Genomic DNA, 13,226 nt, shown 5'->3' with positions numbered 1-13,226 from the left:
TCTCATGACGTACTGGTAAATTGTATAAGAACACTACCTTTTTCCTTTCTGATTAATATTGTGGGGAGAGTGAATGATCCCCTATAACTTGGTCCCGAGGCATTCTTATTTATCCTTTTTAAAGAAATGTATCCTGCTTTCTTCATCAGTAGTGAAAATCGAATCAGCCCTAATATGATTTTGTAATTAGCAATTTCCCACACTTTTTAATGGTATATAATGTGACTAGATCTGCCATCTTTAGACATATAATCACTTTCAATATGACTGACTACAAATCAATAGTTTTTAATGATACATTTCAAGAAAAAAATCTCAATCTTAATTAACAATTCCTGACAGAATTAACACTGATCAGTGTGTAACTTGGTATAACTGACCTAGCATTAGTGTATTTACTTACCTCCTAACCATTAATTTTCTGCCATTATGACTTGACAGCACATCCGTTTTCTTACAGCCTCCAATGCAAATAAACAATCTCATGAATGACCTTGAATCAATATTTTAAAGTACCCCCTACACATATAGTAGCTATAAATTAGCATATGAACTACACAAGATTATTATTCTGATGGTGGCCCTAATGTAAATGACTCATTATGACTGATCCCAGATCAATGTTTTTCAGTCTGCTGAGCCATATAATCAATTTCCTTATGACCAACCCCAGATCAGTATTCTTACAGCAGTGCCAGCCATATTATCGCTCTCATTTTGACTGACTTTTAATCAGTATTTTTAAGCCCCTTCCTCAGTCATTCTGTCTGCAAATCCCTATACTTATAGCCCTGCAAGCCATAAAATTACTTAATGATGCCAAATCAGTATTCTGAAAGAACCCTAGAGCATGTAGCGACTTCAAGGTACTTAATCATACCAGAAACATATAACTCCCACTCTGACACACATTTACTTGCATACAACCCATTTCTGGGTGCAATTAAATAAATAAACAAATTCTAGTTTTTTCTGCCATTGATTGAAAAGGGTTGAACTGCAGAGATCCACAGCTCAAAAGCCCTAACAGGCAGTCAAATTGTGTGCCTATGTCATTGTCTGGACTATAGCATTGGGATGTATTTGTTTGGAAGTGTAGGGAAATGAAAGTTGACAGATACATACTCACTGTCTATTCTGAATAGAGTAAGATGAATATTTGTAATGATGATTGCAATTGTAAGGCAGCCATAATTGTACTGTTTGTTTTACTATCAGCTAGCTAGCTAATTTATCAAAAGCTGAAAAGCTGGGTTAATGTAGGGAATATTAGGCTAGTTAGCAACAGGATTTTCTTTACATTCTAAATCATATGCCAGCAGAGAAATAATCCATTAAATCTGCATAGAAGGAAATATTTTCTGTTGTTCTCTTCATCAACCTGAATAGCAGCCCAACAGTAGTAACAGAGAAGAGGAGTGTGGAAGATTGCTGAATTCTCACACAGCCTGGAAACCTATCCATCTGGGAGAAACCACTGTCATTTAGCCTACAGATTAAGGGCAAAAGAACAATTTGGCAACTCAGTGGGACACTCAAGATACATGGTGGTCTATAAACCCCCTGAGAGCTAACTACCTCCATCCTAACTGCCCTACAGGGTTGGAGAGAAGGGGTGATTTTAGGGCTGCACTCCAGTTTGTGCATAGTAAATATTTCCTGATTTTCTCAGTTTTGGCTAATGTTTTTCAACTTCCCCATTTTGTTGGAAAGGAAAATTTCAACCCAACAAATGCTCCAAATTACAGTCACTGAGACAAGATGTACATTTGCACAGTGCTGCTTTGCTTTTCTGCCTCATGGACTCAGACATCAATCATCACTGCCCACTGTTTCTACGTTAGACACATCGACCTTGAACGTCTTTGGATATTTTGGGGCAAAATAAACACTGATGTCAGCCCAACAAAAATAATCACTGCAGCAAAAGGAAAAGGTGCATTCAACCTACTGCTGTTTTTGCTTCTACTAAGATAGGTGGTGAAGTACATCTGGTGGATCAGCAGAAATAAACTTAAAGTTAATAAATTGCATGGAATGAAGGCTGATTATATGGCAGGCCTCATGTAAATACACATACTATAGGAGTAGCAACGCCATGGTGTTGCCTGCTGAAGATGTGGATATTTTGCTGTGGCTCTTGAAGCACAGCATGATAATGTTTGCTTCAGTTTCTATCTAGAGAGATGAGTTTAAATCATCTCACTCATTTGCTCATGGAGAGACGAGTTTTTCATGATGTATCATGGGACTGGATTCAAAGCCTAATTTTAATCTGGATTTTTGTTGTTGTTGTTGTTCTAACTGAAACCTGGTTTATCAGCAATATTCCAATGAATATGATTTATATTCCTGGATACACTTGTTATAGCCAACAGAGGAGTTTTTTATACTTTTTTTTTTTAAATGAAATTTTGTCATCTAAAATGAATTTTAAGAGTATGAACAGTATTATCATGCTTTATATTTTAAAACCACAATTGTTAAATTGTGTTAGTTAAACTATTACATTTGGAGATTTTTACATAAATTTGCTAGATAAAACAATCTCTCTGGAAATGTCCTCCTTTCTGGAGAGATCCATTCTGGACCTCATCTTTGAAGGCCACAAATTGCTCAAATGTTTATTGTTTGATTTTGATAGGTATTATTATTATATGGATTTTGTACAGGCTACCAGTGCATTGTTATTGCCTATGTGTCCTCCAGGTGAATGTGCAGAAGCTTCATTCTGAACTACTGCATCCATCACTTTTAGCATGTATTTTGTTTTCCAATTGTAATATGAATAAATATCAACACCTGTCGCAATGTGTGTGTCTTATAGGTTTTATATTTACTACCAGCATTACTTATAGCTGGGTGATCATTAGAGAAATTGATCATGTTCACCATGTGGTTGCATAGAACAGGAGTTGGAAAACTGAAATAAACAAATCATAATGTAAGGAGTTTAGAGATTAAACTCCCTATAGAGATTAAATGCTGGCCACTTCATTAGAGGACACCCTTAAATTTTACTTTTGTCAGAAAATGTTTATTGCCTCTTTTGAAATCTCCTCATTGAAATCCTTTGAATTCTAACTGCCTTGGTTTGTGGCTATCATAATGGTCCAGAGAGAAGCTATGTCCTTGAGAAGGCTGTTTCAAACCACACTCACTGCAGTTTCTGTCTGTTTCTCTTTGCTTTTCTGTTCCTCTTTAAATTTTCAACCTTTTCATTTATTTCCTCTTTAATACTTGAAAACTAATTTATCCCTGCAGTTCAATTTCACCCTTCCATTTACTTTAAATTACCCATTACTGATAACTAATTATTTTTTATTAGTGTGTCAAAAAAAAAAAAAAAAGTAGTTGTTTTTTTAGGTCTTTTAGCAGTAGATGACGTCTTTGATGATACGTTTCTGTATATATATCAGAAGGGACAACTGTCTGGTGCTGTCATTGAACTGTTAATTAATCTAACCCACCCTGCACCATATCAAATAAAATTACATGCTTTCTTATGTATATACATAGAGTTTATATTTGCACATTTTTTTTAAATTGCCTCTGAAAACAACTCTTCAGAAATAAGATAATAATTGTAAGTAATCTTCATAAGGTTTACCACTGATTATTTTCAGTTTCCGGACCTACAAAGTATACCTAAAGACTATAATGGAGTTATATTTTTCCATTTTTTTCAGAAGAAAAGAACCAATGTTAAATCATTATATTTTATCTGTCTGGTGCAGTTTTAAAATATTTTATGAAGAAAATATGAATGACAAACAAAAAGCAATAGCATTAGTATATATAGCTTAGGTTCTGTAGCTTTCATGAAAACAGTTCCTAAAAGTGTAGAATTGTTTTACTGTTCACAGTGTACCAATTAATGACAGTTTGCCAAACTACATAGTAAATGGGATCCAATTCCTCCGGCTATAGATAAGTCTCACTAAAAGGGCTTGCTGGCCAAGAACAAACAGCAGGCCACAACAGGTCCTGGTCAAAAGCCACCCACTTGCCTCGGCCTTTCATGCTCAGTGAGCCAGCCAATGTCATTCTTCTACTCTCCTTCAGGCCTGGACAGAAGGGATTGCTGTTAGCTTTCTCTGATGAATATAGTGGTAGATAGGCACTCTTTTGCTTTCGCTGGCAGAGACCCAAAGTTCCAATCTTGGAGACCAACAAGTTGCAAAAAATGTCTCCTTGTGATCTGGGCATCATATCAGGTTATTAGTTGCGATATTGCAGGGTATATTGTTAATGCTGGTCTTTTTGAAACAAAACAAAGTCTGATTGTTTTGGGAAACAAACAACACTGGACAGATGCCTGTGACTGTGTTACCTCTGAGTAAGGACTGCTTAATTTCCTGAGTGTCATAATGAAGGGCTGTGCTGCTGGTGAAGTAGAGGGGCAGTGAGGACTCTGGAAGAGGATACTGGCTCTGCTTTCCATTCACTTCCAGGGTGGTGGAGCAATGCATGGGGTGGTCGACCTAGCACACAGACAAGGCGCTCTGGTTCAAATGTAAAGAGCTCTTTGCCATTACCCTTATTAAACCAATAAAATTGTTCCATTGTATAGTACAATAAACATCTTAAAGCACATAAAACAACAGTGGAAACAGTGCATAGCTTTCTTTGTTAGTCAGTTCTCTGTTCTCCAGCCTTACATGGTGATTTGCTAACATACTGTACCTTGCAGGTGTAATTTCTACAACTATTTTCCAACTCAGCACCTCATTCATTGTCTAGAAGCATCAGTTTCTTTTTTCTTCTGTGACTCTTGGCACTACAGTGTCTTCTTGTCCTTAGTAAAACAGTGTTGTGATAAGAATAGGCAGAAGAGATCAACAGAAGCTTATTCTGATGGTACCTTTGGTGCCACTGATTGTGGCATCATTGGGAAGAGCCACAGTGATGGAAAATGCACAAGCCACCCGATTACACAAGAACCACCACCACTGACTCATGTACTCTTGTGGAGAGAGCTCAAGCAGATCATAAATGGTAGTAGTCATGTATGAATCCATACATTAGTCCTGAGCCACTGGTATATTCAAGTATCTGAACACCCAGAACACAAAATGAATCATGACCCCACCCCACAAAGACAATTTTTCTAATTTGGGCAATTGGCTTTGGAGTACAAAGAAATATTCTGCATATACTAATTGCATCTGCTGGTGTGAATAGGACAGAACTTTTACAGATGTCCTGACAGTCTGTCACAATCAGTTCCTTCCATGTTCCATATTTTCCATGTCTTGTTTTTTGTTCCATTCCATAGTTTCGTTTTGTCCTCACATTGATTGTTTACACCTGTCTCTTGTTTCTAGTTTTGTGAATTTCATGTATTTAAACCCTGTTGAGTGCCTTGGTCGTGGCTGTTCATCGTTTGTTTGTTTGGACGTTTGACTGTCAGAATGATTGAATTTGTGAATGTGTTTTGTTTTGGTTGTTTCTTTGTACTCCATGCCTTTGTGTTTATCTTAGCCTTCGTGTTTCCTAGCCTTTGTTATAGCCTGATTCCCCTGTTTGCTTTCGTGCCTTCGCGTGTTTGTTTTGTTTATTCATGTATCCTCGTACTCTCCGTGTCGGCTCTATGACCCTGGACTGCCTAAACAACTCTGATTTTGGATTTGCCCATAATAAATCTCGCTCTTCTCCGCACATGCGTACGCCTCCTTACCAATCAACGTTACACAGTCAAATATGAGTACTATGGTCTGGGATAAAGAATCTTAACAAAGGGAGATCACAAAAGACTGCTGTGTTCAACCATCATAGCTGAGTTAAGTAGCATTCCTGTGGCATGGACAGACTCTGGTTTCTCTCCCTTAAACTTCATGAGGACAAACTGCAGGCAGTACACGCCGATGTCCAGAAGAGCATCTCCTACCAGTTCCTTCTCCACCGAGCATGGTATGTGGAGCTGGGGGAGATAATGTAAACCTTTACCAGATTCACCTAGCCCACTACATCTTCCGCAAGCAGCTGTCTACCTCAGTATACCCAGGTAAACACCAGGACCACATCTCCTGGGGACCGCACAGAGAGGAAGGGGGTGACTGAAGAGAGGCCATTAAAGATCTTCATGAGAAGAGAAAAAACAGCGTGATGCTGTGCAGTAAAACTCACTTCTACAGAATTAAGTGTGAATCCGCTACACTGGAGGAATTTATTTAATGCTCACGATATTGTATAATACAAAGAATACTATTGCACAGCAATAATTCACAGTAATTCTTAATACTGTCTGAATGCTGAACGTTGTCCTATTATCTTTCTATTTATAAGCAAAATTAATACATAAAAACAAAGACGATGACTAAAACATTTGTATGCTTATTGCTCAGAGATTTAAAACACTTGCACTAGAACGCTCTTGAATGCCAGCAATCATTCAATAATAAAAGTGTGTCAATAGATTTGATCATCATTGCCAATAAGTAGACTGTCAGGGCATTGCTCTCTTCCTGCTTGGCTGTCGTTAGACTGTAATAACTGTGATCCATCAGTAATAACTGTGATCCATCAGTTCAAAAGCAATGCCACAGGGCATTCACTGCCAACTAAGGCCAATGTCTGGTCCATCCAATTAACACTTGTTCCCTCTTTAATCTTTAATGCCACATCAGGAGGTTCTTTCATTAAATTAGCCACAACATACATTTTCTGTTCTATTCCATTGTTCTATATATTGCATACAATGATTTAACAGTTTTTGTGACCTATTAATCTAAGAAATAGCCATCTGACATGCATGACTGTTAATAAGACATGGATTTATTCTATAATTTTTCATAAAACATATATATTGATCTCTAGTATTAATAACTGCTTTTAGCCTTTTGTAACTGCAGTGAGCATGTACCTACATGAGAAAGATATTGTTCTTCCTGGATGCTGTGAGCTGTTTGCCCTCTCTGAGGTTCATGGCAAATGGCTTCTCACACAGCACATTCCTCTCTGTATTGAGAAACAGGTGCTCGGTGTGAAGGACTCCCAGGTATATAATGTCTGTGCACACACACACACACACACACACACACACACACACACACACACACACACACACACACACACACACACACACACACACACACACACATACACACAGACAGAGACACAGAGAGAGAGAGAGAGAGAGAGAGAGAGAGAGAGAGAGAAATACAGACAGAATAATATCATCTGGTCACCCTCAAATGCATATCTAGGCATAATATGTGTAAGATATAAAATGTGAGCACAAACACAATTGCACGTAGCAGAGATACAAACATGTATGCACACAGAATACGCAAAAAAAAAAACCCAAAAAAACAGAGGCAGTACTATGCAGTGAACCTGAGCAAACTTTTGGGCCTCTGCAAGTTTCTTGCAGCCACTGCCGTTATCTGGAACGAACAGACACTGCCTGCCAGTGGGCAGCTGAGTATTGAGGGTTGCCAGGTGCATATAACAATTAGATATAGAGACGGCACCTGGTGATCTCCCGATGGGAGGGTCTTCATGGCCATGCAGAAGTCATGGCTAATCTTCCCTGCTCCACAGATCTAGTATCTATGTTAGGAGAGAAAGTATCAGAAAGCATCAGAATTAGTTTGTTTAGGAGATCCAAAATGTAGGGTGCCTTCAAATCTGTGTTTCTCTTTATAAGCTCAGATGATCCTTTATACAGAGATGGTTGAACACATGGTTGAGATGGTTAAGACATGGTTGAACTTTGACTCGCACTTTCAGCCTGGGTCCTCATGGCCTGGAAGTACTTGCTTAGAGCTGAGGAGGCTCAAATCTCTTTCAGAAGTCAATGAAAGGGTTTCATCTCTGGGTCACACATAGGTCTGGAGAGCATCAGACGGCCACTTCTGCATTAATACTTGCTTATTTACCAATTTAGGCTTTAGCAATGCCAGAGGCCTTTACTCCAATACAGTTCAAAGACCTTGAGCAACTGACTGAACTACACTTTTATAACGATTAGTTTGGTGAGTTCATAAGGAATGTATATAGTGTTTTGAAGAAACTAATCCAGAAATCATTTGTGATTAAATTGACTTTTAATAATTTAATAACACACTTAGATGATAGGCACTGTACTGTTTGAGAAGAAGAAAAACACTTTCTTTCATTAATACCTTCAGCCTGGAGGAACCTGAGGAAACACTGCATATACATAATACTGCCAGTTTTACTAAGTCAGTTTTAGAACATGTACGTTTATGCTATAGCTTATGTGTATAGACTTTCACTTAATATTACATTATTTTTATTATTATTATTTATTTATTTACAGCATGGACACACTAAGGTTGCATGTTACTCTTTCCCCATCTCATTTTAGCAGCAATGAGTTATTGCAAGTATACTGCAGTTTACATACTGACTGGATATACACTCAGCCAACACAGTGAAAAGTAAGAGGTAGATTGTTTAAGAGCAGTGAGGATGCCGCAGTTTGTGTTTGTACCTCATTTCCTCTACTTTCACTATTTGCTTGTGAAACTTGAGCTGGACAATAGTAGAAAATGAGTGAAAAACCTTTGGGGTACATGCACATTTTCCTTTCTGTCATAGGCTGCAGTACTGTTGAGGCCAGGTGGAGACCAGACAGAGGCAGTTTGAACCAGTTGTGTCTAATAATCTAGCCAAACCGTAAACAAAGGTCATCATTCATCAGAGTGCTCTGTGGCCAGTGTAGGTTAAACAGGCAGGATGCAGTGCAAAGTTTTGTGGCATTCATTGTCCTACAGTGACTAAGCAGAAATGTGAAAACCTCAGATTTATCTCTACACTCACGTAGGACATTCTTGGTTCCTGAATGCTAATCTAAAACAAGGTTTATATGGACATGTGTTAGACATACCATCATCCCAGGACAACAGTATCTAAAGTATATATTTTTCAAAGCATATGTAGTACCAGTCTTAAGTTTGGATGCACTTACGGAAAGGGTATTTTATTTACTTAATTTGCCCACAAGAGCCAATGTTTTATGTGAATAAAACACATTATCAATACATTGATTCAAGAAGAATGTTCAAGAAAATTGGCTATAAATCTGAAATACCTAAAATAGCCATCCTTTGCGGTCATTTGTCCTAAGATATACTTCATAAAGACAAGACATGTGAATGTCTCCATAGACATGGCAGGCTCAGTCATTACTCCGAACTGACCTTCACTTTCCTTATTCTCCAAAAAGCCCTTACTCAGCTCTGCTGTTTCAGGTCATTATCTTATTGAGCAACCAACCATAGCTCTGATGGAACAGCATGTTATAAAAGCCATGCAAGGTGAGTTCGATGCCTCCTTGTTTAGACAAAAGTATATTTTATTTTATTTTATTTTATTAATTAAATCATCTTTAATACGTGGGAGGGCAGACAGGCCTTTCTTGTATTCTGCATTTGGTTTATTTGCAGCAATTCTACCAAATAATGGTGAATTGTCTTGCATCTATTTAGTAGTGCTTGTAATTTAGGATAGGTAAAATGCTAGTTTCACCCATGACATGCTTGGCCCTGCCAGACCTTGTAGGGTCCCCCTGAAGGCTTGCTTCTTTGGACCATTGGGAGGCTATGATGACAGCAGTCACAGAGAGCAGTAAAATTCTTGTGATTTTTCTGGATCAACTTAATGTAATTTCCAGAAGGAAAAATGGTATTTGCAGGCTGTGCTTTGTTCTTTTTTGTTTCTTTACAAAAGAGTGACAAACCTCTCCCAATATTTAAAGTGTGCTTAAATCCTCACTACCTCTTAGTTACCAAAGGTTTTTATATCAGTTTTAACACTTTTATACAAATTTCAAATCTAACTCACCCTGGCTTCAGACTCAGATTCCCTTGCCATTTCATCAGACTGTACTTGATTTTCATTTCAATAAAAAATAGCAATTAAAAAAAGACAAGCAATTTGCAGTTTAGGTGAAGAGGGTAAGAATGGTTTAACTTGCGGTGACACGATTTCATTTCTCAGCAGTTTTAGTTAAATCCTGAACATCTGGATTTTTTAATTGAAATAATATGGGTTAACGATCAAGAGTTCAAAACCGTCATGTTGTAAAATTGCAAATGAATGTAATTTGTTTTCAAGCATGAATTTTTAGTTTGCATACAGCAGCCATTAGGTGTCAGTATGCAATCATAGTAAAACTTGTCAAAAGTATTTACGCACTCTCCATAGGTTGCAGCATATAGACAAAAAATTAAATCAAACAAAATTTGAACAGTGATGTTTGGAAAGAAAGAAAAAAATGTTAGTTCTAACAGTATTTATCTACATTATTTAATACAGAGATTAATTTTTCTGTGGAAGGGATTCCCCTATACAGATGATATGAATTGATAACCTGAGGAATACCATGTCCAGCCTTTTCTAATATTCAGGTACTGTTTAAACTTCATTATGTCAGCACCTGTAGAGCCAAAGAATTCCACACTGAAGAATAAACACGTACAGAGCACTACTTTTCCATTGATAAAAATGTAGCCTGAAGGGGAAGACGTTATCAATGACTACGACCCCTTCCTTTTACGTTGAACCTCCTAAAGGATTCTGGGAGCTGTGAGCAGTTGTCATAACGACAAGGTACCAGCTGGGCAATTTGCATGCAAATGGTATCGGGGCTTGGCCTAATCTCGCGTCTTTAGCGCAGGACCTTGTTGCTATGGGAATGCCCATTTTTCACAGATCGTCAGGAAATTCAAAATGTTTCCAGTTGTGTGGTTGGTGACTAGGGGATAATGATGTCACAAGTTGTGAGAGGAGGTAGTTAGACAAGCAGAAGGAGGTGGAGGACAGGGAGAAGCCAGATGATGGGGTATAGATAGGTGTTGTGGTGAGGGACTGTGATTGTCTCTTCTGTGATAGCTGGGAAATCTGGAGATCTGGGCAATGTGTGCTTGTGTATGTGTGTACATGTTTTTGTGTGTGTGTGTGTGTGGAGGGGGTTGTCCTGTGTATATGGTAGTGTGTAATACTTATATATTTATTTATTTAATTGTGTGATGACTGATGACCAGTGAGTGAGTACAAATACCTGTGGATCTTTTGTCTGCCCCTTTCAGTGATCTAGACTTCCCTGTAGTTCAGAACTGGAGATGTTATTTTTTTCCATAACCCCTTGGACCAATACAGATGTTCAATATTTATGCCACCACAACCCCAAGCTAAATAGAAATGGTCAGACAGAGTGGGCTGAGTCTGAGTGCAACTGGGACACTGTTCTGTGTGCCCTGCGTACAAAAGGACTGTAAGAACTCTGCAGGACTCATGCAATTCTTAAAAATATGTATGTGGTAGAAATAGCATTTATATATATATATATATATATATATATATGTGTGTGTGTGTGTGTGTGTGTGTGTGTGTGTGTGTGTGTATGTGTGTGAATATAATGCATATAGAAAAGCTTTCAGACCCTTTAAAGTTTGCTACATTCTAGCATTTTCTAGACTTATAATGGATTTAGTCTTTTTTTTCATCTATTTATCAAAATATTCCACAATGACAATGCATAAACTGATTTTTAGAATGTTTTGTCAATTAATTAAAAGTTTAGAAACTGAAATATTCCTTTTACATGAGCATTCAGACCCTTAGTACTTTGTTAAAGGACCTTTGGCAGCAATACAGGCATCATGTCTTCTTGGGAATGATTCTAGAAGCTTGGCATACCTTTCAATTTGAAGTTTCACACATTTTTCTCATACAAGCTCAGCCAGGTTGGATGGGCAGCAGTAGTTTCCAGGTTTCTATAGAGATGCTCTACTGGGTCCAGGTCCAGACTCTGGCTGGGCCACTCCAAGACTTTCACAGAGTTTTCCCAAAGCCACTCTTATGTTTCCCTCATGGTTTGCTTTGATGAGTCGCTGTCTTGTTGAAATGTAAGTCTCTGCCCCAGCCTCAGAGTTTGGGAACAATAAGTTTTCAGCCAGGATTACTCTATATTTTTGGCAAGACGGAAGCCACTGTTGACTAAAAGGCATAGGACAGGCTGCTTGGACTTTGCTAAACAGCATGTAAAGACTTTGGCAATATGTGAAAAAGATTCTTTGGTCCAATGAGACAAAAACAACAAAAAAATCTGGGCAGAACATTGAGCACTGGTGAAAAACAGCACTATACTTCACTTGACTAATACCATCCTGAAACTATGGGTGTGCTTCTTAGTGGCAGGGACAGGAAGACTGGTAACAACCGTAGAACACCCTTGAACAGAGAAAACCTCTTCCAGAGTGCCAAACTCAGACTAGGGAGCCCCAGAAAGTGGTGCGGAACAATAAAGTTATGATCCAGAGAGACAAGCTTGTACCAGTGAACCAAACAGATATCAGATGCATAAAACAGCAGTGGTAAAAGATGTGGCAGTCCCAAATGATGGAAACATCCAAAGGAATACCAGGAACTGAAAGAGGAAATAGAGAGAATGTGGAAGATTAACTGCAAGGTTGTCCCAATGATGAAAAGGGCACCTGGGACTTTGAGCCCTGGAGGAGTGGCTCCAACAGATCCCAGGAATGAAAACATCAGAAGCACACAGTATTAGAAACAGGAAAACTATAGCACCACACCCTCAAACTCCCAGTCCTCTGATAGATAGATAGATAGATAGATAGATAGATAGATAGATAGATAGATAGATAGATAGATAGATAGATAGATAGATAGATAGATAGATAGATAGATAGATAGATAGATAGATAGATAGATAGATAGATAGATAGAAAGGTGTGAGGGAGTTTAGCAATGTTAAGTGTTGTATGCATAGCTAAGTGCACAGTGCATACGGACTGTGCTGAGTGAATTGATGCTCCATATTGTGAAGCAGAATGAGCAGAGTGCAGTGTACTCCAGCTATCATCTGACAGATCAAAATAGAGCTGTCCTTCAGGTCTGCAGCATGGACACGGGCGTCAGAGTACTACCTGATGCCACACCACAGTCTCAAAGCCTTTTCACAATCTTTTTGATGTTTGTTTGTTCATTTATGTATTTGCCTGTTTATGTGACATTTGTAATGTCTTTTATCAACATAGATAAAATTTATTTATTTCTTACATTAGAAGGTATGATTGTAGCCAATTATTTGAAGTGGATAATTGACACTTTATTGTGGTGTACTGGTGTGGTTGGGAATGGGGCAATAGAGGCAAGCTAGTCAAAATCTAGCAGAGCCAAGTAAATCTTTCTAGTCTTCTCTCTCTCTCTCTCTCTCTCTCTCTCTCTCTCAA

The 13,226-nt window shown here is 38.2% G+C and overlaps 1 pseudogene; it reads right to left on the bottom strand.

The window, feature by feature from the left end:
* Positions 1-3,924: 3,924 nt before the first annotated feature.
* LOC113576081 lies at positions 3,925-9,843 on the bottom strand (annotated as a pseudogene).
* Positions 9,844-13,226: the final 3,383 nt, after the last annotated feature.

The sequence above is a fragment of the Electrophorus electricus genome, chromosome 4 (assembly GCF_013358815.1).
Source record: "Electrophorus electricus isolate fEleEle1 chromosome 4, fEleEle1.pri, whole genome shotgun sequence".
NCBI classification, from domain to species: Eukaryota; Metazoa; Chordata; class Actinopteri; order Gymnotiformes; family Gymnotidae; genus Electrophorus; species Electrophorus electricus.
This window is presented reverse-complemented; position numbering and strand designations above follow the sequence as displayed.